The sequence below is a fragment of the Melanostigma gelatinosum genome (assembly GCF_949748355.1).
Source record: "Melanostigma gelatinosum genome assembly, chromosome: 2".
Taxonomy (NCBI): Eukaryota; Metazoa; Chordata; class Actinopteri; order Perciformes; family Zoarcidae; genus Melanostigma; species Melanostigma gelatinosum.
In genome coordinates this window covers 18,956,412-18,978,018 of record NC_136635.1, presented here as the reverse complement: position 1 = coordinate 18,978,018, position 21,607 = coordinate 18,956,412, and positions in this window count along the sequence as shown.

Here is a 21,607-nt window from a genome sequence, read left to right as displayed (position 1 = left end):
CCATCGTTGAGGGTCAAGTGGACGATTGCGCCAAATTTGAAGAAATTTCCTCCAGACGTTCTTGAGATAATGCGTTCACAGGAATAGGCCGGACGGACAACTCGAAAACATAATGCCTCCGTCCACGGCTTTCGGCGGCACAGAGGCGTAATAAAAATAAATATTATCATGAACTCAGTCTTCAACTTCACCTCAAATCTGATCTCTTTCATGCATTAATTTGGAAGATTACAGTTGTTGCAGAGATTTTACAACCTTCAAAACATTACAGAAACCGTCCTGCAATTAAAAATCAATATGATTTATTTTATGCAGTTTATTGACCGCTGAGCCGTGAAGTCAGATTCCAAGTTCAGCTTTAGGTAGAGCTGATAGAGATCAAGTATCTTGTTCAAGAACACCTCAGCAAGGCAGATGCATGCTGACATGTCCTGGTTGGAGCACTATCTCCAAGCACACTATATCACCCTGCCTCATACCGTCCAGTACATTGTTAAATTACACATCAGAAGCCGGGAAGTATTATAATGGCTGCTTGATATGACAGTTCTTTCATTCAGAAATCAAATGTAGATTATTTTTATCAGGAATGTTCAAGATAAAATAATGTCCACACGTTTATTTGAACATTGTCTGATGAGGATGGGAAATTCAATATACGGTTGAAATACTGTATGAACTGCATTTTCCCTCCATTCCTGTGACATAGTTGTCTAAGAATATGACTATTTACATTTGTGAATTACCAAAATAAATAAAATACACGCCACGCTACACTAGTTTTCTAGAATTAAAACCACTGAAATGTAATCAGTGGTGTCAAACAAGGTATTAGTTGTTTTCACAGTGCGCGTACAGTATAGAAACTCCTTCCATTAGCAGAAAGGTGCCTTCACCAGCAGCATCTCTGAATACTGATGTAATGTATTCCACAGCTTCCCCTTGAGTTCTGCCACATCAGCTGCTGAGCGGTTCTTTGATGTTTCTGTTGTAAAAGCAGTACAGTCTCAGGACCCCTTTGATTGTGCAAAATGTGCTGTGTGTTCGCTATTAAACATCTGTTAGCAATTTTAGTCTTTTAGATGAAGGTGTGGGTACCATTGTTGACCCGTGGTCTCTCTCTTCTTTGTTGTTGGTCTTTGAGCTCCTTTTAACTCTGAAATTTTACCTGATCAGCAAAAGTCTGGTTTCTCCTGATATGTTTCAGAAAACAGAAAGACACCATTGCCATGCACTTGTAGCCCAAGTTGGATTCTTTGCCATCCTGGTTTCACAGGGTGACACCCTTTGTCACCCGATAAAACAAGGATGATGATGCAGGTTGTCAAGATTCTGTACAGTCAGCACATCTTGCTTTAAAAAGGAACTAAATGTGTGCAGTTAAAGGTTCTCTATTCAACACTCATAGCATTAATATAGCAGGAAATTACTATTTGGTCTTTACAGATATGTAATAAAGACCTCATATTCTGAGGTCTATATTACATTTATAATAACGGATATTACATTTTAGTATCCTTTCTGCATTGTTGTCAATATCAGAGCATGACGTAACTTGTGCTCAACAAAGGTACATGACTATATTTATTATTTCTGTTTTCATTTATTTTGATTGGACAGATAAGAATGCATGTTTATTTGAACGTCTTTAAAGCTTCAATTGAGGATTAATGGATCCATGGCTTGATAAATGTACTCCAATCAGAGTGAAAATATATTGCTGTACTGCTGGCCTTTCCCTCATCTTTAACAGACTGATCAACAGGCATCTACACTGTAGAGGAAATACATCATGTTAGATATTTGAGAGCTGAGGGTATTCTTAAAGTGACGTGTTCGGTGCAGGTAGAGAGGTGGGTGTATAGGCTGTAAACAATGCAATTGACCTTCGTACCTAAGGTTGCCTTCTCCTGGTCTAGACTTACATAAATGTTTTACAAGCCACCCATGGTAAGATTAAGTTTAGTCAAATTAAACTATTCAGTTTAAGAAGATCATATATTCCAGCATTAATTACACAGACAGACACACAGCCCTGCCATACAATGCGGTCTCTTCACAGATTTGTTGTGGCTATAACATTTCATTACCTTTCATTAACATTAAAATCATGCTTCTGTCCAATATTCATTGACACATTAGCTCCATTTTGGTCACCACAAAAGCAGCAGTATCATGGAGTAATGGATCACATTATCAGTCTCTCTAAAATGCTAATTTCCAGTTTTAATTAAAAATTAAATGTCTTTTACCTTTGACCTTTGCAATCAATGTGGATCATAGTGATAAATATAGGTTCACACTGGATCATAGATGATGCATGCCATGACATTTGACTAAAATGGAAGGAGCCTCTGTATGGCTATCTTTTGATTTTCTCGAGAACCGTTCATCCGATCGACTTCACACTTGCCAGGTGTGTTACAGAGGAGCCAAGGAAGTGCACTGCGAGCTCTTGAGATTTACAGAACACATGTATTAGTAGTGTGTTATGCATACACTGTTTAGCGTATTGAGAGGGGGCTCCTATCGTCGAAAGTTTGTGTACTGTGAGCTTTTGCTCCTAAATGACGCATATACTCTAATTGCCAGGGGACGCAACGTCATGGCAGGTGTATTGCTCAGGACCCAAAGAAGCCAGTGTTGAGTGGAAAGCTGTTTGGATCAGCAGTTCTCGGGCTGCTACCAACAATACCGGAGGCCAAGCAAACAGACCCTTAAGAATGGGCACTGCACTAGTGATTCAACAAAGAGCCATCCTGCTCACAGTTGTCCAAGACTATTTGGATAATCCTAAGAGGAGAAGAAGGGGATTCATTTAAACCTTTGTTGTCTGAATTTGTTAAAACTCTCAAATCGTGTTGAAGTGGGATGTTATTAATGTGAGATATAATCATGTTGCATTGTTATACTGCCACAGATGTATCACAAGGGATCTAAATTTGGAAAAGACAGGAAACTAATTAATTAAGCACCTTTCCACATACATGGACAAAACACTGTCAACACTGGTGTGGTTCTTAATTGTTTGTTGCTTTTGGTGCGATTTACACAGCTTCGTTAGGTGCGTGTAGTATTTTTCTAGTCATAAGTTTAGGATCAGCATGTTTGTGGGTCGCTCTAATTAGTTGTCCCACAAGCTATCTCTCTGAAGTGGTAATGTGTGTTATGGATTGTGTGTGCTAGCAGAATTATAAACAAGTTTATTGTGCTCGGTTTGTGTTCAGATGGAACGTTTTGGATGTGTTTGGTGTTGTTGGTTGAGCAGGCTTTTCTGTAAATACATTGTGGCCTGCGAGGTGCCTTGAGTTATCAAAGTGAATGAAAAGCAACATGCACAAGCGAAGCGGAAACCAATGCAGTTGATGCTGTAAGAAAGATGATTGCATGCAATTGTGGCTGGCAGTGTCACATGTATGTACGCCTGTTCTCCAAACCTAATTTACTGCTGTGAATCATGCATGATGACAAGTACAACCGTTATTATTGTGTGCGGGCATACACACATACAGAACGTCTTCTCTTTACGACAAGTTGCCTCTCACCATTCGCTCAGTCAGTCGGTCAGTAAGAGAAACAGATCACAGTCAGATATACACCTGCTAGAAAAAGTGTGTTGAAATTACTACAAAATATGCAATAATCATAACAAATAAATTCCAGTGATGGCTCATGCAAACTAATTTGCTCACAAACATATGAATAAATAAATATATTGCAGTCTATGCCAACATATAGGCCTAAAATGAAATACCTGTTTGTTGACTGTCTATAGATCTTTTAACAGCACACACAGACACAGCGTCTACACACACTATCCATCTGAGAAAAAAAAAACTCATAATAATTCATGTTGATGCATAATGAATAATGTGGGACTCCTATTATGTCATGAGCTAGTTGGTATTTTTGCGGCAAAGCATACAAACTAGGTTGTACAACTCTTCCAACCAGTCATGTCACCATCATTTTAGACATTTGAGTGAAATTGTCTAAATTAGGAAAATACAACTTATTTGGTAAAACTGTGTTTTGTGAGGTCACAGTGCCCTTTGACAGTGACATTGTAGTCAGTTCATCCTTGAGTCCAAGTAGAAAAAATGATTTGACCGTAAATTACCATGGCAACAGTCGAAGCTACGAAGCATTTGGTTTTTTACGTGGACTGATGTAATTATATCCTGAGAAAACTGCATCTGTTCCCCCCGCCTTCAGCCTAAGGAGAAGACACTGACAACCACCAAAGGAGAACATCCACAGCTGTGTTTGTGCATAAGCAGCACATTACTAAAACTTTTAACAGACTCTGCCTGCAGCCAAAGTGATGACCTCCCCTGCTGTGCATCCATCACCCGCACATCTGCCACCTTTGCAAACGACGACAAAAGTCTATTTGATCAGCAGAGGCATTCTGAAAGACCAGAAATACTCGGGAAAGAAACAACATCGACCTGTTGGGACGGAGCGAAATGCGCTCCGTCCCCATTCAGAATCAACGATCCGGCTCGTCCAAACTATGAGAAACTATCTGCTGCATCCATCCCCAAGATGCTTCAGCCCGGTACAACAGAGGGGTAACGAGCAAAAACCTTACCATGATTTATAGGAAATGCTTGTATTTTTCATTCAAAAAGTGTAGTTCTTCCATTTCATTGATTCATTTTTCTACAAGCTATTGATCCGGATTCATTCATGTGCTTTTGTTGATGACTACGTACATTTCTAACTCATCTCGTCATCAAGTCTCATGAGCATAAAAAATCCCTTAATGGGAAAAACATACTTTCCCTTTGGAGACTGGCTGATTTGTGAAGACCTGTTTATAAGCCTTACTTGGTGATTTGTAAGGAGAAATTAATATGTGTAACATTGATGTTCATGTTTTGTATTTTAATTTGTGTTGCAGTAGCACATCCTCTTACATTGAAAAGTAAAGAACAGTTGCACATTGTTATACTTTCTGTGTGAGCTGCTTGCAAAACAACTTTTGTACTCTGTTCAAAGGAAGGTACGGGGATTGTAGGAAAGGCTCAGTAACAAAGCTGAACACAGATCACGGAACATGCCAGGATGATGAAAATAAATAAATAAGGAGGGAAATCAATAAAAATGCCTGACAGTTCTCAATGATGATAACTAGGACTCAGGATGTACCAGACAGCATTGCGTTTTGGCCCTGGGTTTGATTGACAAATAATGGCCCCACAGTTGTTGTTTTTCTTAGCTCTGCACACAGTGTGTAACGGACACCCATCTCACCAGTTTGTGGCATTGGGGAATAATTACAGGGGGCCGCCTGAGGTAAGGCCTGGCAGAGTGAGTTCGTCAGTAATGAGGGAAAAGGGTGGAGGGAAAAGGGTGGAGGAGAGAGGCCTGGGAGGGTATATAGCCTCACACTGCACAACCGAAGCAAGAGGGAGTTCTAGCTGAAGCTGAGCTCAGTGCAGACTAAACACTTTCCTTCAGGAGGACCTCTTTTCCCAGCTCAATTCAACTGCCTGTAGAAATCTCTGTGGCTATTACAAGGTTGGAAAAGAAAGGAGTGTTGTGATGCTCGTGGGCCACCTGTGTCTGTTTGGTATTTAACTCATTTGTATGGAGGTTTATGTAAAAAGAAACGCCACGAGGGTCTATGGCTGCCTGCGTGCACGCATGACTCTTGCTGTTATTTTAATCAACACAACCACCAGGGACAGGTGAGGATGCAGATGTGTTTGAACGAATGAATGCAATTGAATTAATCATGTAAATGAAGCAAGGAAGTTGAATGAAGAGGGAAATTCTAATTCATTTTTGGCAAGTGTTTTTGCAAACAACGGAAGAAAAAACTTAACATATAATATTCATGTTACAAATCATTCACAGAACTGCATGCTAAAACAAATCTGGCTTGTCGTTATTAAACTTCAAACATTTGAAGCAAGAAATTACTTATTGCTAATATTGTAATATGACCTTATTTAACTGCAAAATCTTACTATGACTACTAATTTTACTATGTGATGATTTCATGTTTTTTTTTGTGAAGACAGTCCACCTTTTTTCTATCATTTCCCTGTTGTAGGCCAATTGCAGACAGCATATCGAATGGTACACTATACTGAAACAAAAGGTTTGTGTGTCCAGTAATTGTCTTCAGTAATTGTATGTATATAAAGGACTTGAAATAATAACAGTCACTTCACAACATTCCTGAAGAAGTCAAATAAAACGAAAGTTGTTAAACCCACAAGACACGGGGCACTATCCAAGCAGTGCCCCGCGATGTGATCCTGTACAGCTCCCAAACTACCATTCAGCAATAGACAAATTGTTATACATTCACTGAACCAAAGATGATTTAGTGTGTACCACCAGCAGCACATTACATGAAAAGTGTAGAGATAGTGTCTCAGCCATGTCCACAGTGCAAATGTACTATATAATTCAGAGAAGAGCTACAGGGATGGACTTTGATTATCAGTTTTTATTGAATTGCTTCAGATATGCATCCATGATTCTCTGATGATCAGTTGTGGATGACAAATGTGATTTACTGCAATGTATCCCGATGGTGTTACGCTTATTTCCCAGTTGTCTCTCAAAGCTCCGAATTATCAGATGGCGCTCTGAACAGCAGTCTGAGGGAACGTTGAAAAAAGGGGGCAGTGTGCTCAAGGGTGAGGTATCTGGGCAAGGTTGATAGAGCACAACAAAGGGCTAAATGAAAGGCTCTGCATCACGCAGCACCAGGTTAGCTGCGGCTCCTATGGTTAGGTATTCACATGTAAATAAAATATATTCATTCAATGTTAAATAATATGCGCAATACTTGTAAGCTTATATTGCGGAGTTGTGAGGTCACTGTAAGTAGGTCAAATACTCCGAGCAGGGCATTCCTGCGCCTGTTCGCACGATAGAAACAGATACAGTGGCCCTGAAAGAAACACTTGCTTAAACTGCCATCTTAGAGTAGGAGAAAAGTTCTCTTTATCTATTCACACAGAGACTTCGAAATAGCTTAGAACTGCACCCTTTCCGGCACCTTAAGTGTTAACAACATGCATACACACTGACGTTCCAGAGAAGGCGGGATCCGGACGTGAGCCAGTGTGGGTGGAGATGCCCAGTGCTCCAACCAGGCTGCTGTTCTGCTAAACACAGCCCCGCCTGCAACTTTGCTTTAACCAATAGGCTTCCATCAGAATAACCTATAACACGCATGCGCACTCTGCTTAAGAGCCTTTTAGTTTCACTTTTCTAGGGTCCGTGCACGTTTAACTGCTGGACATAATACTTCTGTCACAAATAAATGTTATTGCTTGAATTGAGCTAAACGCCTCGACCTCAGTCTGTTCACTCGAGTTACATTCTCAACACACACTACAACAGTCGTGGATAGACATTGCACGCAAAATGTGCAGGTTGGCCAGCCGAGGTTAAAAGCCTTTTTAGCTGTTTGTTGTTCAAGCAGAGTTGGCAACGGGAAAGGGAGGTTATAGGTAACTAAGAACAGGCGAGGCAACCTCAGAGGAGAGCACACAAAGCGCAAGAAAGCAACCCGGACAATCTGACAAATGACATACACTCCAACAATAATGAGCTGATTCAAGACAGGGAACTCACTGAGGGTGTACACGGGCCAGGTGTGGGAGCAAAGGGTGTAGAAACAAATATGCAATGCACAACAGAAACACACGGATAGACTGATATACACTGATACAATACATAAAGTATCTATTCAAAGGGTTCCTGAAGGAAAAGTTGAATGTGCATGCAGATGGGTGGCAGCAGGGCAACACAGCAGAGCGCTGGGACAAGCTAACAATCAAGCCTTACTCAGAAAGTTTTACAATGTACTTAAAATGTACCAGTGAGCAGTATCCCAAGTGGCATTAGTAACCGGCAGAGGTCATTCACTGATAAAACATTTGCGTGGGGGATGCTGCTGACTAAGAGCTGGGAGGCTACATAGTTGTGGAAACATTATCAATCGAGAACCACATGGAATTAAGCATTAGGTTTCGATAAGTGTGCGGAGAGGTCTAAAAGTCTCGGAGCTGTTGCCAGTCTTGCCATGTCAAACCACTGGCAACACAGGTAAAATGTAATCACAGGCAATTGCAGTGTACTAACCAGACAGCATTCAACACTCATTAACCAAACCTGCCACAAAAACCAAAGAACATGTTGTGTCATGCAAGAGTCATCATGGAATTTTTTCCCTTGAAATATTCAAAAAAGGTGTTTGACTTTTCCTGTTGTGGAGGACAGATAGTGTGGATGAATATTCGATGTATTAGCTCCACGCAGTCAGGTAACACCATGCGCCGACCCCCAGAGGATGCTGGGAAAGGGATCGTCTGGATCAAAGGGAACGTGGAACACAGCAGAACGAGGGATCTCAGGGCTTACGGGCTCATTATGAATATTACAAAGGTAAGGCTGGGAATTAGCGCTGAGACAGTCTTCATACAAAACCCTGGAATGGATGGCTTAGACATGTTTTACTTGCATAGGTAGGGGATTTGACTGTAGTTAAAGAGTACTGATCTTGTGTCATTATGCTCATAATGATCAATCTCACAGAGAGATGTTTTCTGACCTTGAATTGTAAGTGTGGTCGGGCTGAAACAGATACCTGTGATATTGTAGTTTTTATTTAAAGAAAGAACAAATTAACAGAACGATTGTGTTTTTTTTAGTTATAGTTTCAGTTCTCTAGCACAGCCTTAAGCACACTTTACAGTGTTAGCACTGTCTACCACGGTTACTGTTGTTGTTTGAATTATCCAGTCCTTAAATTAACAGAAACGCTGCCAGTATTGTGTCTGCTAAATAAGACATGGATTAAAAAACTGAATCTGCTTTTTGGGATTGACATTCTTGCATCTTCTATTCACTCTTCTGTGAATTTCATTTGTTTTATACTTATTTTATTGAACATACCTCCTTGTATTTTGTTGTAATGTATTTTGTGTATCTGTAAAGTGCAGTTTGGAAAGTGTTATATGATAAAGATTACTTACTTATATAAAGCCATGGCGGCACAAAATCTAGACTATTTGTTACATTTTTTGAAGTTGTGTTTCATGAACTTGTTTGTGTTGGAAATGGATGAATTATGGCAGGAAGAGGGAGAACGAGCTTGGAGCTCGACATATAGTGATGGGCAAAAGCCTTAGGGGATGTCCATTCACCTGCTGTTATTCATGTACCATATGTTTTCCGTGGCTTTGACTCCTTCTGGAAAAAGTAACACCAGACAATTGCTCCATCGGCCAGGTTGGATAAAAAAAACTCCATCAAGGGGTATGAAGTTTCAACTGATTATAAGACTTTATTCTATGAACCCGCAAAATTCCCAACACCCGTTTTAACTCTGTGTCAATGGTTAAAACAGAAATCAATGTATTAATTAAACCAGCCATTAGAAAAGTTTTAGATGACGTGTGGTTGGCAAGCCAGCTGTTCGCATACCATGCTTCCTCTCCTTTGTTGTGTGTGTGTCTGTCATAATGAGATCAGGCAGGTATGCATGGTGTCCATATGCACCGTCAACACACAGGGGGCAACACTCCATTGGTGTATTTAGCATGTGAGAAAAAAAAGAAAGATAGAGAGGGGTGAGACTACACCACCATCTGGGCACGGGTGTCAGAATCCAACAGAGGATGATGGAGAGCTTTATCCGGATACCTTGGAGGTTAGCAAAGGAGGCAAAGCTCTCATTAACATCAAAGCTAATCAGATCCTGAAACATGAGTCTTTGGGACCCATGGCTGCGTATCAATGTTGTGTTCATTTGTAACCAGGTGATGGTGATTGAGGAGGCCAGGGGCGTAGCTTTGTAAAGCCACTATGAAGAATGTTTCTAAGACACAATAATGCATCATTTTGGTAACTTGTACTGTGGAAAGGGGCAGCAACAAACCGAACAGCTTTCATCAACTTAATATCGGATTTTGTTTTTTACCCTCCAAAAAAACATTTAAAGTCTGTTGCTGTACGGTGTTGCCAGAGCAGTTCTGTGTCAAACTGCAGAATGTAATTTACATAGAGGAAAACAGAGGAAAGCTCCAGTGGCTGCAGTCAGTGCAGGCTGTAGAAAAATCCAAAGCATTTCTCTCCCTGTAAAGTAGGCAGAATGTTTCCAGTACTCACTGCTCATTGTATTTGATCACTGACGTTTACACAGTGTCGAGTAACGTGGCGATTTGCATATAAGATAGCTAACTCATATGAACTCGCTGCTCGCTTTACCAGACCTGTGACTGACACATTCCCTTTGCCAAGCATACAGGCACAAACTACCACATATAACTAACACACAATCACACCCACACAAAGATACACACAGCCACACACTTTTATGAGGCAATTGTTACACTTCACTATAACAGCTGGAGCCTGGAATGAGAGAAACTGAAGGGAGAGACACTCTATCACTGTGTTATGACATCCAAATTAACTGTCTCAGCATGTGCTTTATCCGAGATAAGGTCTTGGTGAAGTTTTTAGTTGGCAAAATGAGAAAAGAGTCGATGCTTTAAGTGGTGAAGGTACTCCCCTTATCAACATGTTGGCGTGTTTATGAGACCAAATGCAAAATGACATGAAATACAAGAGGCGCTTTTCTTTTATTTATTTTTTAGCTGACTTATGTGTTATCTGTGTTCTCCTGTCACTGTGTATGTTCCTGTTGGTATTGCTTGTGCACATGTCTGAATTACCAGATCCTGTGTTGTGCCGTTTTGCCTGGTCTGGTTTGCCTGTTGGATTTTTCAGTTCCTCAGTTTTGGACTCCCCTACTTTGTAAGTTTTGTTTTGGATATTTGTTGATTAAAATCACTGTTATTCGTCCGTCTGCTCCCTGTGTCTCTCTGCATTTGGTTCCATCCCCTGTTAACTTTTTGCCCCACCCTGACAATAACTGCCGATGAGAAGAGCCAATCAGATGACGCATCGATTCTGAATTGATTGATCTTTTTAATGTGCTCTGACAGAGACACAGCTCAACACAAACACACAATTCAGAAGTGTGTGTGTCCAGCCATGTCGCACACACACTGCGCCTGCCACCCTGCCTGAACAGCACGAGATGTCGAGATCCCAAAAGCAGCACCTATCTTGAGATAACCTAAAGCTCATATATTGGCGTATGGACAAGAGCCTTACTGATTTATTGGTCGCCTGATTTGAATTAGCTTCAAACATGTATTTCGAAAATATCTAATATGGAAAGTGCTGCTTGATCTTTGATCATCTAGGGATGCACCGATACCAAATATATAGATCGATGTTCTGCCCTGAACATGTTTATATGTTGAAGAAGTGTTAAAGTTAACTGTTGAAATGTGTTTTCATTATTTCATGCATAAATGTTCTTCATGTGTTGAATGATTAAGAATGGCGACTTTTGTTAGGATTTCGAGGTTAAAGTGAGCATGAAGCTGTTTATATTTATCCGTTATTCATATTGCAGTCAATTAAAATGTTTTTTCTTTTCTTTTCTACTTTCATTCTGATTTAATCAGTATGAAGTTAAATAAAGGAGCAAGGACGCTCGCATTGCTGGCTCTTGAAAAGGAGTTTGGCTTGCTGTTTATCTATGTTAACACTTTGGAAGTAAAACTCATAGAGAGAACAGTTCAAGAGATACAGATTTTTTGACCAAGTACAACTTTACTTTTGATTACTTGCCGATACCAAGTACCGATATGAGAACTTAATAACACCATTACAGATCAAACAATGACATTTCATTCATTTTCATCAGATGTTCCTCACTTTTGACTGTTTAAATATACAACATTATGCTACAGTATACATTTAAACATTGTGTTTTCCTGAACCCCCTTCCATTTAATCATGAGTGGGATGACAATATGGACACTGAAACTTAGCTTGGGTCTCCTCACGGGTCTTGAGGAGTTGTAGAATTTATTCACTGACAAAAACTGTGGCTTCTTACTTTCCTAGATGGATGAACCGAGGACAGTAATGAGCATACAAGGCAGCTAGCGATAAATGATCCATCAGGTTATCGGTGCAGCTGGATCACTAGACACCACTGACCAGAGGTTTAAATCACGTTGCCGTGCTGGTACCAGGTGCGGATGTATCGGAGTCGTTTTACGAGTGCCTGAGCACAGCATCGGTTTCAGTGCATCCCTAGGGTCGTCACATAGTTTCTCCAGCAGAGAGCATTACTACTTGCAATACAGTGACAGGCAGTCTGGTACAAGAGGCAAGACACAGCTATCTGCAATGGCAACCCAATGTTGGCAATGTTGGACAACATGGAGGACAAACACTTATGTTTCCATACCAAAATATAGCTTGAGTCAAGAAATGTAACACCTCAAAACTATAAACCAAAGACCATAAGATCAGCTTTACTTTAGAACGAGTAGCATAACGGGTCAAAAATGTCATCGTGGTTCACAGGTAAGCTGGTGATCATTGACATCCCGTGTGTGTATTGTAAATATGAAGCTACCACCAGCAGCTTAGCTTAGTTTAAGAAAGGAAACAGCTAGCCTGGCTCCATCAAAAGGTATCAAAATCTGCCTTTAGTCATTAGCATTGTTTTAAATGGCAAAGGGATTTCAAATGAAGTTTTCTTACTTCTGAAACAGAACAGGACTGTTAACCTCAATACATTATGAAACAGTGATCAAAACTTTTGAAATGTCCCTGATTCTGCATCAAAGACATTTTTTTTCTTTAACAATATTCTACCTCACTGTTGTGAGGGTATAAGAGGAGCGAGTCATTGGCATCCGTTATTGAATTGTTAATGCTAAGCATAAGGTTATGTTACTTGTGTTCCATGTTGGCCCCGCTCTCCTTATTAACACGGTTCCCAGGATACATTGTGTTACAGTGCTGCATGATTCATCAGTGCAGTCAGGGTCAGGTAATATACGCACTGTATTTCTCAGGCGTGAAACCAAACAGTTAAGACCTCTGTCAGGAGAATACTGGAGCAGTTGACACTATTCTTGGGCTGCCTAATGATATCCGAATCACTATACTCCAGCTCCTCATATGAATAAATTACTTTCTCCTATTAGCATTCTCGATACTGCAGAGATCAGCGTTAGTCGCTTCTTTCTTTTTTATTTAAATAAAAAGGTTGGCTTTAGTTCTATGTTGGTTCAATAGTTCAAACACCAAAGAACATCTCGAATTTCTACCAATCTGCAAAATAGAAAAGGTTTTAAAAAACCAACTGAGTACAGGGATTGAATACTAAGTATACTGTGGAAATGTATCAGACAAAAGGAAAAATTCTAAAAATTACAATGTTTACCCTTTTAATGGACATATACAAAAATCCATATGGCAGTAAAAACTTGGTAACACTTTATAATAATTACACGCTATGAAGCATTTGTTAAGTATGAGTAAACACTTAATTCATCATTTGTAAGGCATTGTTCCTACATTAACACTAACAGTTGTAAATGTTTTATTCTTGACTATTTTCATACTTTATGAATAATGGATTCCCCATTTGTAAATGAAGTATTATATATATTACAAACGAATTATTAAGGAGTTGTAGATGATTAATAACATAATGTATAACGTGTTAGTAAATTCTTAAGAACTTATTTAGATGTACATTATTCATGCATTTATATATATAATGATTTAGATATGCACTAATGGTTAGGGACTGTTATATATGCTTTATAAATGTGTATTAATACTGCAATTGATAATTAATTCAGGTAGTTACTAATCATTAGTGAAGTATTTTTTATGACCTCATCTAAAGTGAGGACTGTCTATGCCTTACAAAGCATTTATGAATGACATTGAAAGGCCACCAGTGCCTCAAAACCAACAAAAGTCTCAGTTATCTTCTCAACAGAACAGGCAAATGTATTTATAAAGTATGAAAACAATCAAAAAACACATAATAGACAAGCTTATTAATCAAGATAATATAAAACATGTATAACTGTTGTTATGAATTGCATACTAATGAGTGTTAATGTAGGAACAAAGCTTTATAAATGATGAATTAAGTGTTTACTCATACTTAACTAATGCTTCATAGTGTGTAGTTATTATAATAAACTTCAATATCTTCTTTCTAACGGCAAATAGCCTCTTACAAACAACATAACAAAAACATTTTGTTTAACACTCGCTGAACGCAGTAAACACACTCTGGTGCAGACCAAAATAAACCGGTCCGTCGTTTTCAAGCTAAGTCTAATGCGGGTTGATTGCAGTGAGAACATAATCCAACCCAATTGCAGGGAAGTGAACCGAAATGCAGTGGATTACGGGCCGCCTGTGTGGGCATTTGTTGAGATGGACATAGGTAAACTACACATTAATATGTGTCAGAGATAAATGACTTTGACTTCTGCAGAAGTCAGATGTTTGCTTGACATCTGGGCCAAAGACGACGTACAGAAGATGCAATATGAAGTCCACTAAAAAAGTGACTTTAGCTTCACAAAGCCATAGGAGATAAACTGGAGGAAAACAGATTTGTGCACACAGTATTTCAGTGCCGAGTGAAAGTGAAAAAACGTTGACCCTGCTGCTTCGTACATGTTATTTGATCCGTTTTTTAAATTGAGAACAAGGAAACCGCATCAGACAAAATAGAAAACTAACCAAAAGTACCCTGGTGAAAGCACTCTGTAGCAACTCATAATATAATAAGTGTGCATAATGTAGTTATTGTATTATAATGTAGTGGTTTTAATGTAAGAAAAGCTCATGATGTAATATTCGTACTCCAAGTAATAAAGCAAAAAAAGTTAAATAACATAATTAATTCAGCGCATACTGTAATAATACAAAAAGACTACGCTCCTTGTCTTCTAAAAGCAAATTAACCTATGCAGTTTTTACAAGGCACAATTGGAGTCCCTACTTGAAATAAAACTGGATTTTGTTTGAATAATATGGCTTTTACTTGGTCATAAAAGCCAGGCGCGTGCATGTTAGCGCGCAGAACCGTATCCAAGAGCAGAAAAGAATCTCGCGACGCAGCATTTCTCCACTGCGTGCACAAATGTGTCCCTGCGAGCAAGCAGCTGTGACAAGCACAAACTAGCCCCTCCCTACACACTCACAACTGCTTGACAGTTGACTTTTGAGACTTTGGAGGCGGGGCTGGAAATGACAGTGGCTGATAGCTCCACTAAATTGATCTGACGACAACTATTGCAAAGACAAAACACATGTCATACCCATCAAAGGGGCGGCATGGCTCAGGATGTAGAGTCATCCTCTAGTAATTGGATGGCTCCTCTAGAGAGAGTGTTGAAGTGTCCTAAAGCAAGACACAAAACCCTTTACTGCGGATGAACCTTGCATGGAAACCTCTGCCATCAGCTCATAAATAGGTGAATGTTGGCATAGCCGGTTGACAAGAAAATCACTATATAAATGAGGCCCGTTCACCATTCGACTGTCTCTCTGCTTGCTCACTTGAAGAAGAATATTAATGATTGCCTCATATTGATACCTCACTTGGATCAAACACTGTCCTTAATCACTGTAAAAGTCAGTTGTTCAATCATGCCTGAAGACGGCATCATTAAATCGAAGCATTCCAAATAACTTGAGCTCAAATTCTACCCTCCCTTTCTTGGCTTTTCTCATGTCTTGTCTCAAACAGCATGCATTTGTTTTTACTCCCACTGAGTTGCTGTGGGCATGCTAGATTAACGAGTACAGCAGTAGTGGTAGCCAATTACAGTTGACATGTCAGCTGTAATTTAGCATTGATTCCAATAACACTGACCATCTTGATATCCTCTGTCAGTGACATGGCATGACACAAATGTTCTTAGCTAATTAGTAAGAGATAATACTTCTACAGTACAAAGATCTCAACACACACTGCTTTACTGAGTGTTTTATCAAATACAATCAAGAAAAAGTGACTTACTCTGTTATTAAATCATGTCTGTATCACTGCAATTCACTATACATCTGTCTGAGAAAACATAATTTGACCAGACTTAAAATACGACAGAGCACTGCGGCCAGAATCCTTACTGCGAGGAAAACGGAGCATATCCTACATATTTCAGCCGCCCTGCACTGGTTCCAGCAACAGTTCAGGGTTGAGTTTGAGATTCTACTATAGATGTTTAATACACTGCCTGGTCTTGCTCCCAGCTATATTACTGAGCTTTTCAGTCCCTACGAGCCCGTAGATGCTGCCTGAGATCATCGGGAAGGTCACTCGTAGCTGTACCCAAATCTAATTTGAAAACTCGCGGTGACCTTGCATTCGCTATTAAGGCTGCATAGCTTTGGAACGACCTGCCTGAGGAGAACATGTTGCACACGTTTTTAATCTTTTCTTCAGACTTTCTCTGTCTTAGCCTACTTGCAGTACCGAAAAATGCTTCTTTAATGGTTATATTAGTCATTATCAGGTGTCACACAGGTTCCAGACGTGCTGTGAAAGATCCGACGTCTCCAGGTTCCCCTTTTGTCGCACTCTACTTTCAACTGTCAAATAAATAAATTCAAAGTCCATATAAAAAAAAAATCTGTGAAAAAGGGGAAATTACAACAAAAAAAACAATAAGCACAGAGAACACAAACAGGAAGCTTGGCATAGCAGCTGGTTGAACTCTAGCACAGTGGCTTGAGAGACAGAGCAAGAGAGATGCGCTGGGGGTGGGAGGGTAATGTTTTGACACCCTTCAATGATTGAAAATAAATCTGTAATACATTTTGGCAAGGCAATTAATATTGCAACAGGAGAAGCAGTTTCAGAGGTCCATCCAAAAAATACACTGAATAATTAATCCTGAAAGCTAAATTCAAAACCAATCCATGCTTGTAGTTACTGCTCAGTGGGAGAGCAGCCAGATTTTTGACCATAGGAAATATGCACTGTGAGTGTGTCGAGATTAATGGATAACCTGCATGCAAAATCACACAATAAAATCTAGCGTTTGGATGATGCATGGTGCAATTATATGGTTTGAATATCACAACAAAAAAAAAAATACAAGTGAATGTTTTATCTGGATACATATTCTGTAAGTATGTCATATTTATTCAAACACTAAACCTACATCCAGCTTTTACAAAGGTCTGCTATGCATCATCCTAAATGAATAGCTGGGGGTTTCAGTTTCATGCTTTAATGAATACATTTTAACCAATGACAATTGTTCTTTACTTTTTTCCACAACGCGTTATGTTTGTTCAGGCAGGACAGAGACGTCAGGTGTTGCTAATTTACCAGATGATCACTATGTACACAAACCAAATTCCATTCAAAACAACATCCTTGCTACACCAACTGCTGCACACTCCGTTGCTTGTTAAAGCTTTATCTCCAACCACCCAGCCCCCACCTGTGCCAGCATATCTACTTGAGCCTATGGTAGCTCTTCAAGTGATAACGCAGCCCAGTGTTGCTACCCTGCTCCTGCTCATTATGCCCCTGCTACACCAACAGCATGGTTGCTGGATAAGCAGGCGACAGCTTATTGCAGAGCAATGAATACCAAATATAACTGCATCACCCTTTGTCGTTATAAATGGTTTATCTTGTGATTCGAGTTTTCATGACTGAACAACATATAGTGGCAGATTTGTTTTAAATTGAACAGTGTGTCTGCCACAGAACATTAGTCACTAAATTCCTCAAGCGTTATTTGAGATGCTGCGCTGCTAGCAGCAAAGTAAAAGTGAATACTTTTGGGCCAAACAGGAGCTTCTCTGCAAGGTGTGAGCAGTCTACCTATCTGGGGACCTGTTTGAATTCAGATATGTGCGATGAAGAGTGCAGTGATTCTCATGCCACAGCTGGAATCTAACTTACCAGAACCGTTTTTTAGGTGCGGACTTCCACTGAATCTGGTAAGAAGTGATACAATTAGCATTACATGATTTCTCTCAGGCATTCATTTCCAGCATTGGCTCTTGACATTCTTACCATGTAAACATGCTGCTTTGCAAAACTCCGACGAGTACACATTTTTATTTTCTGCTTCCGTCGATGTACAGTATGCAGACCTTAATGCACTCTGTCCTGGCTTCTGTGTCTGCACGCTTCATCTAGCCTCTCACTCCTGGAGCACTCAACAGACGACAACTATTTGCTTCTTCTCGCCTCTCTGAACACAGGCGGGTATATATAACTTTCATGCAGGCAAATTGCCCTTTACTGGTAATGTCAACACAACATCCAATGAGCTGCATCACAGCCCAGGAGGTCAAATTCATGTTCTGACATGCTCAAGTACTGTGCTGATGTAATGGGTTATAGGCCATGTATGTCGTGAAGATGAGCAGTCCCTGATGTTAAACACGGTTAATGGTATATGCAGTACATTTTTAAGTTCGCAGTTCTGAATCTGCCTATTTTTTATGTCAATTATTTTCCAATTTGGGGTTTATTTGTTCTAATTTCCAGATACATTTTCAATACACTGGAACATAGCCAAAATTACAATCATAAAACCTTAATCGCGAGTTTGACACTATAATTAGTCAAAAACAAAAATGTCATGAGGGATACACTCAAATGACCTGTGACTTCCAAATACAATCTTTCGAAAAACACTCACGTTACATACCAGTTGGAGCAAATATTAGCATAATCATTATTAGTTATTAGTTCATAAGGAATTGAAAACAATGTTAGGTTGACAGGCTTCATCAGTACATTTCAAAATCCATGTTATTTCTGTTTGTTTACAATGGAAATTTTGTCGGTTTCTGCAAAGATCATACTTCAGTGTATAATTGCAAATAAAATCTCATCTTTTGTATTTGTAATTTAAGCTTCACGGTCACTCATGAGCCATGTATTACAAGCAGATACATGTTTGCAGGTACACTGCTGCATTTCATTCAAAAATCTTTATTGCTTCTGAAGCGTAACACCTATGCCCAATTAACTTCCTTCTTCGGACCGGAATCCTTACCAGCTGTCTGTACGTATAAGACACCGACGCCTTCATCCAGGTTGTACAAATACGCTGCTTAGTTATGCAGTCCTGTATATGAGTTCCTGCAAATGTGAAATGACAGACTTAGCCAAAGGGATGACCCACTGGCAGCTCACTGTCATTGGCTTTCCCCCTGTGGATTAATTTGTCATGAACATTAAGGATATCATCCTTCAAGTCAGCCAATGAAAGTCATAGGATTGGCAGATAAAGGGCATGGGGGATTTCAAGAGGGTAGATTCGTAGGGGTTTGTATATATTAGAGTGTGACATAAAGCCTGGAGCTATAGTATGTGTTCAAATATAATCTTGTAAAATCTAGTTTTTTGGGCGAAAAACTTGAATAAATAGTTATTACATGAGGAATTATGACCTGTTTAACCTCCACAGACTAGCTCAAGGCAGCTCATACAGAAAACTACTAGAACAAAGATTCATTTTTAATGAATTCAACTTTTTCAATAAAAATAGAATAATTAATTTTGTAATTATTTGAATTGCATGCTTTCTGCAAATAACCATTATAAAGGACAACAACAAAGTAAAAAGATGACATTTTGAATTCTTGACGGCTTGCATTGACTTTGAAATGGTTGAAACTGTGCCATGGAGTGCCATGGAGTTTGCACTGTTAGCTCCAGTGCAACGAACAAATCCATTCATTATATGGGGTAGAGAGGGTCGTTCGGTGTCCGCAAGGTTGGCGGTTCGATCCTTGGTTACTACATGTTCTGTGCCGCAGTGTTCCTGAGCAAGATACTAAACTGCCGACTGCTACCCGGGCGCCTGTCATTGGCAGCCCACTGTCCTACATATACAGGGATGGGTCAAATGCAGAGAATAATTTCCCCACTGTGGGACTAATGAAGGAATGCTTCTTCTTCATACCAGTTCTCTACCCCTTCAGAAGGAAAAACAGTTCATGACATTTTCAGAAAAACAAATATACCAAGATAATTACTGTTACCGTCTTCAAAATGATCCCGTGATATCAATTTGAGGCTATACCGCCCAGCCCTAGTACACATATATTGTCGTTAGTTATTGCTTTTCTGCACATCTCTCTATCACATGTACCATGCTGCCAGTAAACTTGGTAAAGTGCGGAGGTGAAAGGAATTTCAATTATTTTATAATGAGATGTTATTAACTATTTGGTAAATAGAGTCCATGCGTGCTTGACTTGACTTGAAATGGGTCTGTGTTTTAAAGTCACAAGTGCAGTCATCTTGCCTCTTTGACACTACTCCACGTCTAAGGTGACTCAAGTTTTCATAAAAAGGGTCCCTTCTTGTGTAATCCTCGCCAAAGGGTTCCTTCAGAGTTGATGTTCTTTGCATGACCTGGTTGTCTTCTATGCAGAGCCTTTTTGTTCGATATAAATGCTACATGAATAGAATTACCTCCTCTTCTTCCTATTATTTTCATTATTATTGAGCCTGAGTGGCAGGAGAAATAAGCTCTTTAAGGGATCGCAGCTCTCTACTGTTGCAATGTAACGACGCTTGCTGCTGGAAAGGACCTGCCTTTCAATTTGTATTCATTTAAATTTTTACAAATGAATGTATTACTATGAAAGAGGTTATGGAAAACAGAGTTTCTTACACACAGCTCTGGCTGCTGAGTGGGTGGCCACACGTCTTGATGGTATTTTCTGGTTTTGAAAAAGGTCTGCAGTCAGTGACCACTAACCTCCCTGAGGAAGAGTCTCAGTCAAAAGGTAATATTCCTACAGAACTCAATAGAGTAGCATATTGTGGTTTATATTTTAAACAAATGGTGTCATTCTTTGCATGCCAATTTATCTATCTGGCATTTCTCCCTGAAAACACAGGTATTTTGTGTTCCTGCGTTGCCATTTGGAGACCATGACTACAGCAGAAACTCACAGGAATACAATAGCTTCCTCCGCAGTGGCCGAATGCTCCTGCTCCAACTCCGGGAGGAGTTGCTCCCTTTTCCTGGACTTGACCAGTACATGTAATCTCGTTTTACTGAACTCTAAGGACCCCACCGTCTTGTTAGCTCCAGTGCAAAGAACAAGTCCATTCATTATATGGAGCCTGATGAATGACTTGGTCAGACAGTAAGGGAAAGCCAAGGTGTAAATGTTCAACCTCTCATAAATCACATCGACGGGCAAGTCTAGACCTTAACCTACATGTACTCGGGAGTGATGATACCTTTGTATATTCCTACCCAGTTGTGTAGAAAAATAGTTTGAGAATAATGCTGCACTTTTGTCTATCTCGGAGTGGTAACGTGTCGATACATGAATAGCAGAAACGCATCATAAACTGGCACTGTGAAAATGATCCTCGTAATATGGTTTTAAGAAATAAGATGCAGTAGATTGAGGACAGACGTAAATACATTTTCCGAATTGGCTCTTTGCAGTTTGCAAAAAATATGAACTTTCTTATGTAAAAATCACTTTTTGAACATGCCATTTATAAACTAACTTGTGGCAGCACAGAACAGTGCAGTGCGCCTCTCCTCCACAAACACACACACACCTACTATTCATCTCTTGCATGAGCACTGCATCTTTCTGTGGCTGAAACATAGTATAATGCCTTGTTTTGTCCTGAATATAATTTCAGTGAGAGCTACAGTCTCCGGGTAATTCTTGCTTCCTGATCGAAACAACACTGTCCACTGAG